General features: G+C 40.2%; 1 long non-coding RNA gene across 1 annotated transcript; it reads left to right on the top strand.

Moving 5' to 3' along the window:
• The first annotated feature begins 7,412 nt into the window (after window positions 1-7,412).
• Window positions 7,413-14,046, top strand: LOC144458398 (uncharacterized). Its single transcript, XR_013487890.1, has 2 exons — window positions 7,413-7,726; window positions 13,566-14,046. It is a non-coding gene; the product is annotated as an uncharacterized LOC144458398 (long non-coding RNA).
• Window positions 14,047-15,824: the final 1,778 nt, after the last annotated feature.

The following is a 15,824-nucleotide window of genomic DNA, read 5'->3' as shown; positions in this document are numbered from 1 at the left end:
GAATTAAAAAAACAAGGGTCAGCATTGGGGTTGCCTTTCCCAGGTGGAGTGAGCTGCTGAAGGAGAAAGGTAATACAATCACAGGCCAGCGCTAACAGCGGCTAACACGATGTGGGTTTTGTTAATAATTGGCAAACTTTCTGGGGAAAACCTGGTCTTATTAGGAGAGACGGCATTCACCCCACTTTGGATGGAGCTGCTCTCATTTCTAGGAACCTGGCAAATTTTATTAGTAATTTAAATCCCTGACAACCCAGAGTTGAGACCAGGACAGAGAGTTGCAGTCCTAAACGCCTCTCTGAGCTTCTAGTTCAGTTACCCAGCCATAGTTTTCATAGTTTTATACAAACGGTGTCTGTCCCCCGACCACCTAAATTATTTAAATCTAAAATTAAACAAAGAGGAGTTGTGCATAACAACCTCATAAAAATTAAAACCTCTTCTGTGACAGAAAGACAAAACAGGAGAATTAAATGCGGACTGTTAAATATCAGGTCTCTATCGTCTAAAGCAGTGTTAGTAAACGAATTAATATCAGATAATCATATTGATTTACTCAGTCTCACTGAAACCTGGCTGTGTCAAGATGAATATGTTAGTCTAAATGAGTCCACTCCTCCCAGTCATAATAATACCCACATTCCTCGAGGCAGCGGCCGAGGAGGGGGAGTTGCAGCCATTTTTAACTCTAGTCTGTTAATCAGCCCTAAACCTAAACTAGATTATAATTCATTTGAAAGCCTCGTTCTTAGTGTTTTACATCCGACCTGGAAAACCTCGCAGCCACTTTTATTTGTTATAGTGTACCGTGCTCCTGGCCCGTATTCTGAATTTGTATCTGAATTCTCAGAGTTTTTATCCAGTTTAGTTCTTAAATCAGATAAAGTTATTATTGTAGGCGATTTTAACATTCATGTCGACGTTGATAATGACTCCCTGGCTACCGCGTTTATCTCATTAATAGACTCCATTGGCTTCAGTCAGGGTGTACATGAACCCACTCACTGTTTTAACCATACCCTCGATCTAGTTCTGACGTATGGAATTGAAATTGATAACCTAAAAGTCTTTCCACAGAATCCCTTGCTATCAGATCATTATCTGATTACTTTTGATTTCTTTTTACTCGATTACATGCCACTTAGCAACAGTTACTATACTAGATGTTTATCAGATAGTGCTGTCACAAAATTTAAGGAAAAGATTACTTCGTCGTTAAATTCAATACCAATACCTTCAGTAACAGAGGTTTCCCGTGCCGACTTTAACCTCTCCCAAATTGATCATTTTGTTGATAGCGCCGTAGGCTCGCTGCGAACAACGCTCGACTCTGTAGCTCCTCTTAAAAAGAAGTTAACAAAGCAAAGAAAGTTTGCTCCTTGGTATAACTCTCAAACCCGTAGGTTAAAACAAATATCGCGAAAATTTGAAAGGAATTGGCGATTAACCAAACTGGAAGAATCTCGTTTAATCTGGACAGACAGTCTCAAAACTTATAAGAGGGGCCTCCGCAATGCCAGAGCAAACTATTACTCAGCATTAATAGAAGAAAACAAGAACAACCCCAGGTTTCTTTTCAGCACTGTAGCCAGGCTGACTGAGAGTCAAAGCTCTATTGAGCCTTGTATTCCTTTAGCCCTTAGCAGTAATGATTTTATGAGCTTTTTTAATGACAAAATTCTAACTATTAGAGGCAAAATTCATGACCTCCTGCCCTCGGATGGTAGGCCTACCTATCTAACCTCAAACACAGCTGTAGAATCTAATATATATTTAGATTGCTTCTCCCCAATTTCTCTTCAAGAATTGACCGCAGTGATTTCTTCATCTAAATCATCAACGTGTCTCTTAGACCCCATCCCAACTAGGCTACTTAAGGAGGTCTTTCCTTTAGTTAACACTCATATATTAGATATGATCAATATATCCCTATTAACAGGCTATGTACCACAGTCTTTTAAGGTAGCTGTAATTAAACCTCTCCTAAAAAAGCCCACCCTGGATCCAGAGGTGTTAGCCAACTATAGACCAATATCTAATCTTCCCTTTATGTCAAAGATCCTTGAGAAAGTAGTCGCAGACCAGCTGTGTGATTTTCTCCAGGATAATAATTTATTTGAGGAATTTCAGTCAGGATTTAGAGTGCATCATAGCACTGAGACAGCTCTAGTTAAAATTACAAATGACCTTCTGATTGCTTCAGACAAAGGACTCGTCTCTGTTCTTGTTTTATTAGATCTTAGTGCGGCGTTTGACACAATTGACCATCAAATTCTACTGCAGAGACTGGATCACTTAATTGGCCTAAAAGGTTCAGCACTAAGCTGGTTTAAATCTTATTTATCTGATCGTTTTCAATTTGTTGACGTTCGTAATGAATCATCCTTACGTACCAAAGTTTGTTTTGGAGTTCCGCAAGGTTCTGTGCTCGGACCAATCCTATTTACTCTATATATGCTTCCTTTAGGTAACATCATTAGAAATCACTCTATAAACTTCCATTGTTATGCGGATGATACACAGTTGTATTTATCGATGAAGCCAGAAGAAAGTAATCAATTAACTAAACTCCATAACTGCCTTAAAGACATAAAAAATTGGATGAGCACCAATTTCCTGATGTTAAATTCAGACAAAACTGAAGTTATTGTTCTTGGCCCCAAACAACTCAGAGACTCTTTATCTGATGACATAGTTTCTCTAGATGGCATTGCTCTGGCCTCTAGCACTACCGTAAGAAACCTCGGAGTAATATTTGATCAAGATTTGTCTTTTAATTCTCATTTAAAGCAAACCTCACGGACTGCATTTTTTCATCTGCGTAATATTGCGAAAATTAGGCCTATCCTGACCCGAAAAGATGCAGAAAAATTGGTCCACGCTTTTGTTACCTCAAGGCTGGATTACTGTAACTCTCTATTATCAGGTAGCTCTAGTAAGTCCTTAAAAACTCTCCAGCTAATTCAGAATGCAGCAGCACGTGTACTAACAGGAACTAAGAAACGAGATCATATTTCTCCTGTTTTAGCTTCTCTGCACTGGCTCCCTGTAAAATCCAGAATTGAATTTAAAATCCTACTGTTAACTTATAAAGCTCTAAATGGTCAAGCTCCGTCATATCTTAGAGAGCTCATAGTGCCATATTATCCCACCAGAACACTGCGCTCTGAGAACGCAGGGTTACTCGTGGTCCCTAAAGTCTCCAAAAGCAGATCAGGAGCCAGAGCCTTCAGCTATCAGGCTCCTCTCCTGTGGAATCATCTTCCTGTTACGGTCCGGGAGGCAGACACCGTCTCCACATTTAAGACTAGACTTAAGACTTTCCTCTTTGATAAAGCTTATAGTTAGGGCTGGCTCAGGCTTGCCCTGTACCAGCCCCTAGTTAGGCTGACTTAGGCCTAGTCTGCCGGAGGACCCCCTATAATACACCGGGCTCCCTCTCTCTCCCTCTCTCTCTCTCTCTCTCTCTCTCTCTCTCTCTCTCTCTCTCTCACTCTCATCCTATTACTGCATCTTGCTAACTCGGCCATTCTGGATGTCACTAACTCGGCTTCTTCTCCGGAGCCTTTGTGCTCCACTGTCTCTCAGAATAACTCATACCGCAGCGGTGCCTGGACAGTGTGACGTGTGTGGTTGTGCTGCTGCCGTGGTCCTGCCAGATGCCTCCTGCTGCTGCTGCCATCATTAGTCATTAGTCATACTTCTACTGTTATTATACACATATGACTATTGTCACACATGTATACTGTCTGATATTAATACATACTTTCAACATATTGTACCACAGTAGCCAGAACTATAACTATAATATTATTACTTTCATTAATGTTGTTGTAAGCTACTGTCATTACCTGCATCTCTCTCTCTCTCTCTCTCTCTCTCTCTCTCTGTCTCATTGTGTCATATGGATTACTGTTAATTTATTATGCTGATCTGTTCTGTACGACATCTATTGCACGTCTGTCCGTCCTGGAAGAGGGATCCCTCCTCAGTTGCTCTTCCTGAGGTTTCTACCGTTTTTTTTTTCCCCGTTAAAGGGGTTTTTTTTGGGGAGTTTTTCCTTATCCGCTGTGAGGGTCTTAAGGACAGAGGGATGTCGTATGCTGTAAAGCCCTGTGAGGCAAATTGTGATTTGTGATATTGGGCTTTATAAATAAAATTGAATTGAATTGAATTGAATTGAATTAACAGCGGCTAGTGGCTAACAGCTAACAGCGGCGCAGTGATGCGAGGAGAGGGATGAGGCTGTTAGCGACTGGCCGCTAACAGCGGCTAACAGCCAACAGCGGCGCTGGCCTGTGATTGCATTACCATTTTCCCTCAGCAGCTCTCTCTACCTGGGAAAGGCTACCCCGATGTGGGCCTTAGTTTTTTTTAATTTGCCGGTCACGCTGCCTTTTCTATTCCCTTTTGCGCTTTCTTGGCGACAAGGATTCCGTCTCCCATGATGCTGCATATGCATGATCCTGCATTATGCTCAAAGAGTGGGACTTTGTTTCAAATTTGCCAGGGTAGTAGCGAAGCGCCTCTTGCTCCTCTCCTTCGGCTCCTCAGTCACGCAGTGCTGGCCTGGCTCTCAATGAAAATGCTGAAGGCGGTGCTGTATGTCCCTTGCTGGCGGGTGTATTCTCAAGATGGCGAAACGTAATGGAACCCCACAGACGACTTACCCGCACAATGTACAAACAAAATTCCCCTTTTACGAGAGTAAGTCAGATTATTGGTGGAGGTAATAGTACACCAGTGATGACATATTTATGAATGCAGACATCAATTTTTGCCAATAAACAACTGAAAATGTTACACAATGTCCCTTTAAGAATCTTGCAGCAGCCTTCACTATGACTCTGATTTTCTCTGTCCTGTTTTTAGCCTGTTCAGTACAATTTATCACATAAGCTATAAACAGCACCAAACGCTCAGGATTAATCATGGTTCCACCCTGCAGATTATTCTGGCTTATATTTTTCTCCTTACTCTCTTTCTCAACTTCTTTCACAGCTTCAGCATAAGAAAGGTTTTTAGCTACTCTGACCTGCTGCACTACAACCGCCTTTCTCCTAGCTGGACAACCCCCATAGGCAGCTGCATGATCCCCGCCACAGTTACAACACTTCCTCAATATCCCCATCCATATCATCACTATCCATGACCTAAATTTAATCCAGACCCAGTCACAAATCGGTTTATGCCAACAATCCGCCGTAGCCTCACTGCGAGCAGCTCCACGTCAATCTCTCTCCCTGCTCTGGAGCTGTCCCAGACTAGTGATGAATCGAGCTCTTCTTCTTCTTCTTCTTCTTCTTTTTGATGTTTTATGGCGGGTGGCAACCAACGTTAAGGTGCATTACTGCCCCCTACTGTGTTGGATGAATTGATCTCCCCTCACACAAACTAGCATGGCGCTCTGTTAGGGTTGTCCCACCCCTCCCTCTCCCCCCAAGCAATCAATACCTAAAGAAATTAACATTTCCCTTGACTGACTAATGAGAAGAGGAATAAAACTAAGGTTGTAACCCTTCCCATGCAGAACCTGTGTAAAAACCTACATGTCTTATGCTGCCTTTAATGTCATATGTAAATTACATTACTCCCCATATCAATAATCACAGGACTGAACATTATACAATAAAGCTCTGTCTGATTTGATACATAATCGTGACCAATATTTAAATTAAAATGCATTTGCAGAAATACTTTTTCATTTTAAGAATGAGGCTGCATTATTTGATTCATAAATAAAATTAATAATCAATCAACCTATTTGCATTTGCATTTTCTTCTTCAAGACTGCTCATTTTATGCCATAATCAAAAAGAAAACAAAGAGGACATTGCTATTTCGTTTTAGTGGTCTGCCCCACAAAATAGTGCCCATAATTATCTGAGCGGCGCAGGAGAGTGACGTCAGTAGCCACTCTTCTTCAGCTCCATGCTGACCGTGCTACCCATCCAATACGGTAGGGGGCGGTGTGCACATTTGATATATGGACGCATCACAGATCATGGCGCTCCCTGAGATTGTGCAAACACTGTTAGAATTAGCTGCCCAGGTGGATTCTAAAATTATATCTGAGTCTGATGCCCATGACCGAGTTGAGCAGGTCATAGAGAGCTTGGCTGCATACTCTGCCGTCACAGATTCAGACATTAATGAGGTTGCCTTAGCTAACCTCTCTTCAGTCCTGGAACGACTGGATGCTGTGGAGCCTAAAAGGGGACGAGGACGACCAGCCATCAACATCCCTTTCGAGGCCATAGAAAACTATTTATTAAATGGTTTCAAAGTGAAGGAAATGACAGAGCTGTTCGGCGTAGGCCACCAGATCTGTCGGAGGATGCAAAGCAACGGATTGAGGTAACGGTAACAGGCTCCTTATTACTATTATTTGTAAAGGGACCGTGTTCACTACTAAAGATATTTGTTGCCATTTGATGCTTTGTGCCAGAGTTAAAGCCGGGTGGAGAGAATTTGGGCTAGTTTTCCATGAATTGTGCGAATTAATTATGTTAAATATAATAATGGCAGAAGGGGTAATATTCGTGTTCTGTGTCACTTCTGTGCAAACCTCACACCAAGGTCTGAACCGCTTCCCGAACCAGTCACATGGTACAGCCGGGCAGCGAGGCTTCGGACGTCATCAATGACGTCACTCGTCTGAAATGCTACAAGCCCATAGTACAAGCCTCGATAGAGTGCTGAAGTCACGCCCCTTCCGGTAGAGCTCATGGGACCTTAGATCGGAAAAAATATGAATGGCAGTGAATGGGGAGAGCAATATTATCTTTTGTTCCCGTTTGAGTTATGACATGAAATCTAAATATGTTGTTAATGAATTTAAAACATAAATTTTAAGGTCAAGAAAGTCATACTTTGTAGTAAAACTGTTGAGCTATAAGCTTTTTAATTAGAAAGACTCAAGAGTACACAGGAGGAGATCGCGTATGTGACGTCGTAGCTTTCGCTCGCTTCCTGCAGCTTGGCCTCCCTGCTGAAATTCCACTGTTTTATGATTAATCGATTTATGATTGAAGATGCCTGTGTGTTTTGTGCCAGGCTGCAGTCACTCCAAGCTGCAGGAAACGAGCGAAAACTATGACGTCACATACGCGACCGCCTCCTGTGTAGTTTTTCTAATTATGTTTTTTTCAAAAGCTTATATCATAACAGTTTTACCACAAAGTATGACTTTCTTGGCCTTAAAATTTATGTTTTAAATTCATTAACGACATATTTGGATTTCATGTCACAACTCAAATGGGATCAAAAGATAATATTTCTCTCCTCATTCACTGCCATTCATATTTTTTCTGATCTAAGGTCCCATGAGCTTCACCGGAAGGGGCGTGACTTCAGCACTCTATACACGCATCGCGGAAACTCTTCCTGGATTACTCGACACACGCTTCGAAGCATCAGCACACCATGTAGCGTGACTACTTAAAATCAAACCTCATCTTTGGTGAATGACAAAAGCCACGGACACGTGAGCTCATGCAAACGAGAGGTACACAGCTTGTCTTTTTTTTTACTTTATTTCAGCTTGGCTACTAACACAGAAGCTAACTGATGTCATCACGTGATACGTGCCTCTCCCCGAGCATTCTGGGTAGTGAAGTCCCTTTTAATACAACGGCATTTTACTTGGAAATAAACTTGTGTACTGATTGGTTTTCTCCTGTCTGTAGCATATCCCTCTGTGGTATTGACGTGCTGACGTATTGCGGTAAGCAAGTTGTGTCATTTCCGGTGTTTCTGTGACAGTGTCTCTGTACTGCTCTATGGTGAATTCTGCTAGCCTGCTTTCTCACCTCAGTTGCTTTAACGCTGCTTTAACGTCTACTTCAAGTCATAACCCACACTGGTTCTGTTTAAGCACTTATAGCTCTCCTTCTTTCTACGACTTTCTCGCTAATCTCTTAGCTGTTGTTTGCACGCTCTTAGCCTTGTTAGCTACTTTAGCTTAGCCATGGCTTCTCCTTCTCCTGCTATTTCTTGCCCGGTGTGCCAAATGTTCAGTTATGCCTCTGCCTCCTTTAGCGACAGTGGTAATTGTAATAAGTGTAGCTTATTTGCTGCGTTGGAGGCGAGGCTTAGTGAATTAGAAGCGCGGCTCCGCACCATGGAAAACCATTCAGTAGCTGCGGTAGTTAGCCAGCCCCCTGTAGCCGGTGCGGAGCCACATAGCATAGCCTTAGCCTCAGCTAACTGTCCTCCGGTAACTCCCGTTCAGCCGGGAGGTTGGGTTACGGTTCGCCAGAAGCACAGCTCCAAGCAGAAGCCCACGGCTCACCACCAGCCTGTTCACGTTTCCAACCGCTTTTCCCCACTCAGCGACACACCCGCTGAGGATAAAACTCTGGTTATTGGCAGCTCTATTCTGAGGAACGTGAAGTTAGCAACACCAGCGGCCATAGTCAAATGTATCCCTGGGGCCAGAGCGGGCGACATTGAATCAAATTTAAAACTGCTGGCTAAAGCTAAACGTAGATTCAGTAAGATTGTTATTCACGTCGGCGGCAATGACACCCGGTTACGCCAATCGGAGGTCACTAAAATTAATATTGCCTCGGTGTGTGAATATGCAAAAACGATGTCGGACTCCGTAGTTTTCTCTGGACCCCTCCCAAATCTGACCACTGATGACATGTTTAGCCGCATGTCATCATTTAACCGCTGGCTGTCCAGGTGGTGTCCAGCAAACGATGTGGGTTTTGTTAATAATTGGCAAACTTTCTGGGGAAAACCTGGTCTTATTAGGAGAGACGGCATTCACCCCACTTTGGATGGAGCTGCTCTCATTTCTAGGAACCTGGCAAATTTTATTAGTAATTTAAATCCCTGACAACCCAGAGTTGAGACCAGGACAGAGAGTTGCAGTCCTAAACGCCTCTCTGAGCTTCTAGTTCAGTTACCCAGCCATAGTTTTCATAGTTTTATACAAACGGTGTCTGTCCCCCGACCACCTAAATTATTTAAATCTAAAATTAAACAAAGAGGAGTTGTGCATAACAACCTCATAAAAATTAAAACCTCTTCTGTGACAGAAAGACAAAACAGGAGAATTAAATGCGGACTGTTAAATATCAGGTCTCTATCGTCTAAAGCAGTGTTAGTAAACGAATTAATATCAGATAATCATATTGATTTACTCAGTCTCACTGAAACCTGGCTGTGTCAAGATGAATATGTTAGTCTAAATGAGTCCACTCCTCCCAGTCATAATAATACCCACATTCCTCGAGGCAGCGGCCGAGGAGGGGGAGTTGCAGCCATTTTTAACTCTAGTCTGTTAATCAGCCCTAAACCTAAACTAGATTATAATTCATTTGAAAGCCTCGTTCTTAGTGTTTTACATCCGACCTGGAAAACCTCGCAGCCACTTTTATATGTTATAGTGTACCGTGCTCCTGGCCCGTATTCTGAATTTGTATCTGAATTCTCAGAGTTTTTATCCAGTTTAGTTCTTAAATCAGATAAAGTTATTATTGTAGGCGATTTTAACATTCATGTCGACGTTGATAATGACTCCCTGGCTACCGCGTTTATCTCATTAATAGACTCCATTGGCTTCAGTCAGGGTGTACATGAACCCACTCACTGTTTTAACCATACCCTCGATCTAGTTCTGACGTATGGAATTGAAATTGATAACCTAAAAGTCTTTCCACAGAATCCCTTCCTATCAGATCATTATCTGATTACTTTTGATTTCTTTTTACTCGATTACACGCCACTCAGCAACAGTTACTATACTAGATGTTTATCAGATAGTGCTGTCACAAAATTTAAGGAAAAGATTACTTCGTCGTTAAATTCAATACCAATACCTTCAGTAACAGAGGTTTCCCGTGCCGACTTTAACCTCTCCCAAATTGATCATTTTGTTGATAGCGCCGTAGGCTCGCTGCGAACAACGCTCGACTCTGTAGCTCCTCTTAAAAAGAAGTTAACAAAGCAAAGAAAGTTTGCTCCTTGGTATAACTCTCAAACCCGTAGGTTAAAACAAATATCGCGAAAATTTGAAAGGAATTGGCGATTAACCAAACTGGAAGAATCTCGTTTAATCTGGACAGACAGTCTCAAAACTTATAAGAGGGGCCTCCGCAATGCCAGAGCAAACTATTACTCAGCATTAATAGAAGAAAACAAGAACAACCCCAGGTTTCTTTTCAGCACTGTAGCCAGGCTGACTGAGAGTCAAAGCTCTATTGAGCCTTGTATTCCTTTAGCCCTTAGCAGTAATGATTTTATGAGCTTTTTTAATGACAAAATTCTAACTATTAGAGGCAAAATTCATGACCTCCTGCCCTCAGATGGTAGGCCTACCTATCTAACCTCAAACACAGCTGTAGAATCTAATATATATTTAGATTGCTTCTCCCCAATTTCTCTTCAAGAATTGACCGCAGTGATTTCTTCATCTAAATCATCAACGTGTCTCTTAGACCCCATCCCAACTAGGCTACTTAAGGAGGTCTTTCCTTTAGTTAACACTCATATATTAGATATGATCAATATATCCCTATTAACAGGCTATGTACCACAGTCTTTTAAGGTAGCTGTAATTAAACCTCTCCTAAAAAAGCCCACCCTGGATCCAGAGGTGTTAGCCAACTATAGACCAATATCTAATCTTCCCTTTATGTCAAAGATCCTTGAGAAAGTAGTTGCAGACCAGCTGTGTGATTTTCTCCAGGATAATAATTTATTTGAGGAATTTCAGTCAGGATTTAGAGTGCATCATAGCACTGAGACAGCTCTAGTTAAAATTACAAATGACCTTCTGATTGCTTCAGACAAAGGACTCGTCTCTGTTCTTGTTTTATTAGATCTTAGTGCGGCGTTTGACACAATTGACCATCAAATTCTACTGCAGAGACTGGATCACTTAATTGGCCTAAAAGGTTCAGCACTAAGCTGGTTTAAATCTTATTTATCTGATCGTTTTCAATTTGTTGACGTTCGTAATGAATCATCCTTACGTACCAAAGTTTGTTTTGGAGTTCCGCAAGGTTCTGTGCTCGGACCAATCCTATTTACTCTATATATGCTTCCTTTAGGTAACATCATTAGAAATCACTCTATAAATTTCCATTGTTATGCGGATGATACACAGTTGTATTTATCGATGAAGCCAGAAGAAAGTAATCAATTAACTAAACTCCATAACTGCCTTAAAGACATAAAAAATTGGATGAGCACCAATTTCCTGATGTTAAATTCAGACAAAACTGAAGTTATTGTTCTTGGCCCCAAACAACTCAGAGACTCTTTATCTGATGACATAGTTTCTCCAGATGGCATTGCTCTGGCCTCTAGCACTACCGTAAGAAACCTCGGAGTAATATTTGATCAAGATTTGTCTTTTAATTCTCATTTAAAGCAAACCTCACGGACTGCATTTTTTCATCTGCGTAATATTGCGAAAATTAGGCCTATCCTGACCCGAAAAGATGCAGAAAAATTGGTCCACGCTTTTGTTACCTCAAGGCTGGATTACTGTAACTCTCTATTATCAGGTAGCTCTAGTAAGTCCTTAAAAACTCTCCAGCTAATTCAGAATGCAGCAGCTCGTGTACTAACAGGAACTAAGAAACGAGATCATATTTCTCCTGTTTTAGCTTCTCTGCACTGGCTCCCTGTAAAATCCAGAATTGAATTTAAAATCCTACTGTTAACTTATAAAGCTCTAAATGGTCAAGCTCCATCATATCTTAGTGAGCTCATAGTGCCATATTATCCCACCAGAACACTGCGCTCTGAGAACGCAGGGTTACTCGTGGTCCCTAAAGTCTCCAAAAGCAGATCAGGAGCCAGAGCCTTCAGCTATCAGGCTCCTCTCCTGTGGAATCATCTTCCTGTTACGGTCCGGGAGGCAGACACCGTCTCCACATTTAAGACTAGACTTAAGACTTTCCTCTTTGATAAAGCTTATAGTTAGGGCTGGCTCAGGCTTGCCCTGTACCAGCCCCTAGTTAGGCTGACTTAGGCCTAGTCTGCCGGAGGACCCCCTATAATACACCGGGCTCCCTCTCTCTCCCTCTCTCTCTCTCTCTCTCTCTCTCACTCTCATCCTATTACTGCATCTTGCTAACTCGGCCATTCTGGATGTCACTAACTCGGCTTCTTCTCCGGAGCCTTTGTGCTCCACTGTCTCTCAGAATAACTCATACCGCAGCGGTGCCTGGACAGTGTGACGTGTGTGGTTGTGCTGCTGCCGTGGTCCTGCCAGATGCCTCCTGCTGCTGCTGCCATCATTAGTCATTAGTCATACTTCTACTGTTATTATACACATATGACTATTGTCACACAAGTATGCTGTCTGATATTAATACATACTTTCAACATATTGTACCACAGTAGCCAGAACTATAACTATAATATTATTACTTTCATTAATGTTGTTGTAAGCTACTGTCATTACCTGCATCTCTCTCTCTCTCTCTCCCTCTCTCTCTCTCTCTCTCTCTCTCTCTGTCTCATTGTGTCATATGGATTACTGTTAATTTATTATGCTGATCTGTTCTGTACGACATCTATTGCACGTCTGTCCGTCCTGGAAGAGGGATCCCTCCTCAGTTGCTCTTCCTGAGGTTTCTACCGTTTTTTTTTCCCCCGTTAAAGGGGTTTTTTTTGGGGAGTTTTTCCTTATCCGCTGTGAGGGTCTTAAGGACAGAGGGATGTCGTATGCTGTAAAGCCCTGTGAGGCAAATTGTGATTTGTGATATTGGGCTTTATAAATAAAATTGAAAATTGAAATTGAATTACCTCAGACTCAAATACTGAAATGAAATGCAGTCTTCTTTTAACAAAATATTTACCACATTAACTGAACATGAATATTAACTTATTAACAATCCTTACGAATAAAATGTTTCTTCAAAATAATTCTCAAGTGTCGTACACCGAAAAACACAGATCATACAAGCCCAGAATGCCTACTTAGTTACATTAATGAATAAGAGAAGATGCAAAATGTTGTTGTAATAAGAATAAGAGTAATATAGATAATGAAAATGATGATGATGATGATGATGATGATGATGATAATAGGGTGATGATGATAATTAGAAAGCAAATATCTGAAAAATTAATATAGCCTGCTTTTTATACAGGCACACTATGTATATTTCAGCTTCAACAGTCCAAAATTCTCTTCTCTGATAAATTATAATTAGTCTGTTAGTTATCTGTTATTATCTGAAATGTGTACAATTGATGTGAATTCATTTCAATGAAATTAATGTGAGATGAAATCAATAAATTAATAAAACTTAACTTAAAAAAAAAGTTATTTTCATTTTTTTAGCGGCTGGGCCAGTGAAAATAGTAGGGATGTAGCGAAGAAATACCCTGACATACGAAGTATCTTAGATGTTTGATTCTTTTGCTGGTTGTAGCACTTTTCAAGATGTGTATTTGACTGAGGTAATATAATGTAGTTTCTCTAGCTTTGTTATGCAGCAAATGGAGCTATATATTTATGCACACAGTGTGCTCAAGTGCATGGCTTACAGATTACTTATGCATTGCTAACGCTTTTTGCCTTCCAACTTTTACAGACGCCGTCCTTAAGTCATTTAAAGAGGGAACAGATAATGTCCGAAGACATGCAGCTGAACACCTAAAACATGCTACAGCAAGAAGAGGACGGGGGGCAACATGAGCTCTTCATCCCTGGAGCCCCTGCGTCAAGGGGTGTTGTACCTTCCTGTGTAACCCTTCCCCAGAAATTTTTATTGGTTGTTGTAAAAACTTTGAATAATACACTTCAGTGTACAGTACAGTTTTGCTGTAATTTCTACCTAATTAGCCTCTAATAAGATCTCGTTCAGGTTGAATAAGGCGGAATGGTGCACACTTTAATTTAGAGCACGGTTTTGCTGTAATTTATACCTAATTAGCCTCTAATAAGATCTAGTTTAGGTTGACTAAGGGTCGCTATGTATTACTACCTTCAAATGGGACTCCAGAGAATGAGCCATCCAGGCAACAAGGGATTTGTTGGTGTTTGTTTAATGTCTAATAAAATATTTAACCTCTTGTTTTTGTCTTATTTGTTGCAAAGTACATCTTGTTAGCTCTTATTAGGGTATAATTCCGTTTGTTTAATATCTAATAAAATATAATTACTTCTAGTTTTTTGTCTATTTTGTTCCAAAGTACGTCTTGTTTACTCTTATTAGGATATAATGGTGTTTATCTAATATCTAATAAAATATAATTACCTCTAGCTTTTTTGCTAATTTGTTCCAAAGCACGTCTTGTTAGTCCTAATTAGGATATAATTGTGTTTGTTTAATATCTAATAAAATATAATTACCTCTAGCTTTTTTACTAATTTGTTCCAAAGCTTGTCTTGTTAGTCCTAATTAGGATATAATTGTGTTTGTTTAATATCTAATAAATATAATTACCAATAGTTTTTGTCTAATTTGTTTCAAAGTACGTCTTGTTAGCTCTTATTAGGATGTAATTGTTTTTCTTTAGTGTCTAAATTACAAACATATTTCTACCTAATTTGGTACAAACTACGGATTGTTACGTCTTATTAGAGCAACGTTGTCTATTTTACTGTCTAATAAGGATTATATTAGGTGTAGTTTTTTCTAATTTGATACAACATACGGCTTATTACGTCTAATTAGCGTACTGTAAAATAAAGTGCTACCGAAACATTTTGTTTCAGTTCATTCATGTGACATATTCAGAATAGCTTGTTCATTATCCAATTAAGTAGCAAAAAATACTCACTATATTAAATCATATATAATAATACCCACATGTATTTTAATCCTTAGCCTACTCTTACCATTTGTAAATTATTTCTAGTGTTTCTACATCTTCTTCTTCTGTTGTATGATTACAGGCTATCATTTACATTTCACGTTGTTGAGTATGACTTTTTTCTCTCCCTAAAACAGATTTTTTCCCCAGGTAGCCTTTGGTATCATCTCATATCATATGAAGTACTTCATTCTTGGTTGTGATGATGTCACTTGTAATTAACAACCCTGCCTCTTTCACATGAATGTGCTTGTAGCTGGATAGAACCCAGAGTTGACTGAGCTGGTTGATAGCCAGTTTCGTAGTACTGATTATCAAGATGGCCAATGTTAGGGTTTGTGAAGCCAGATAACGAAAAGATATCCTGGGTATGTTGAACTTGCTTTGTAGTACAGGGCCCAGAAGTGAAAATTTAAAGACTTTGTTTATTACTTAACAACATTGTGGGATATAAATATAAACATATGGGGGCATCATACTTGAGGTCAGAGGTCACAGTTCAAGAAATTTAAAGGCTTTGTTTACAGTTTAACCACACTGGGATATAAAGAATATAAATCTAGTAGCCCTTCAAAACACACTCACCCAAAAAAAAAACAAAAAAAAAACAAACAACTGAGTCTTTTCTGAGAGCTAATATCATAGGCAACTGGACTTCAGTTTTTTTTCCTTTAAGATGTTTCACCTCTCATCCAAGAGGCTTCTTCAGTTCTGACTAACTGGTGGGGAGTCGCAAGCTATAAATCTATATAAATCACCATGATTTATACCTTGTGACTCCCCACCAGATAGTTAGAACTGAAGAAGCCTCTTTGATGAGAGGTGAAACGTCTTCAAGGAAAAAAACTGAAGTCCAGTTGTCTACAATATTAGCTCTCAGAATTACTATGACCTGGATGACTGGGAATATCCACGAACAGCTGAATGTTTTTTTCTAGAACAAAGAACCAGAACCTCAAATGGCTCTTTCAGATAATGTAGAAAAAAAATACTGCAAAATCGAGCTGTATTTATGCAGTCTAAACACATAATAG

This window comes from Epinephelus lanceolatus, chromosome 17, assembly GCF_041903045.1.
Source record: "Epinephelus lanceolatus isolate andai-2023 chromosome 17, ASM4190304v1, whole genome shotgun sequence".
NCBI classification, from domain to species: Eukaryota; Metazoa; Chordata; class Actinopteri; order Perciformes; family Serranidae; genus Epinephelus; species Epinephelus lanceolatus.
Note: the sequence above shows the minus strand (reverse complement) of the source record. Positions and strands in the feature narration are given on the sequence as shown.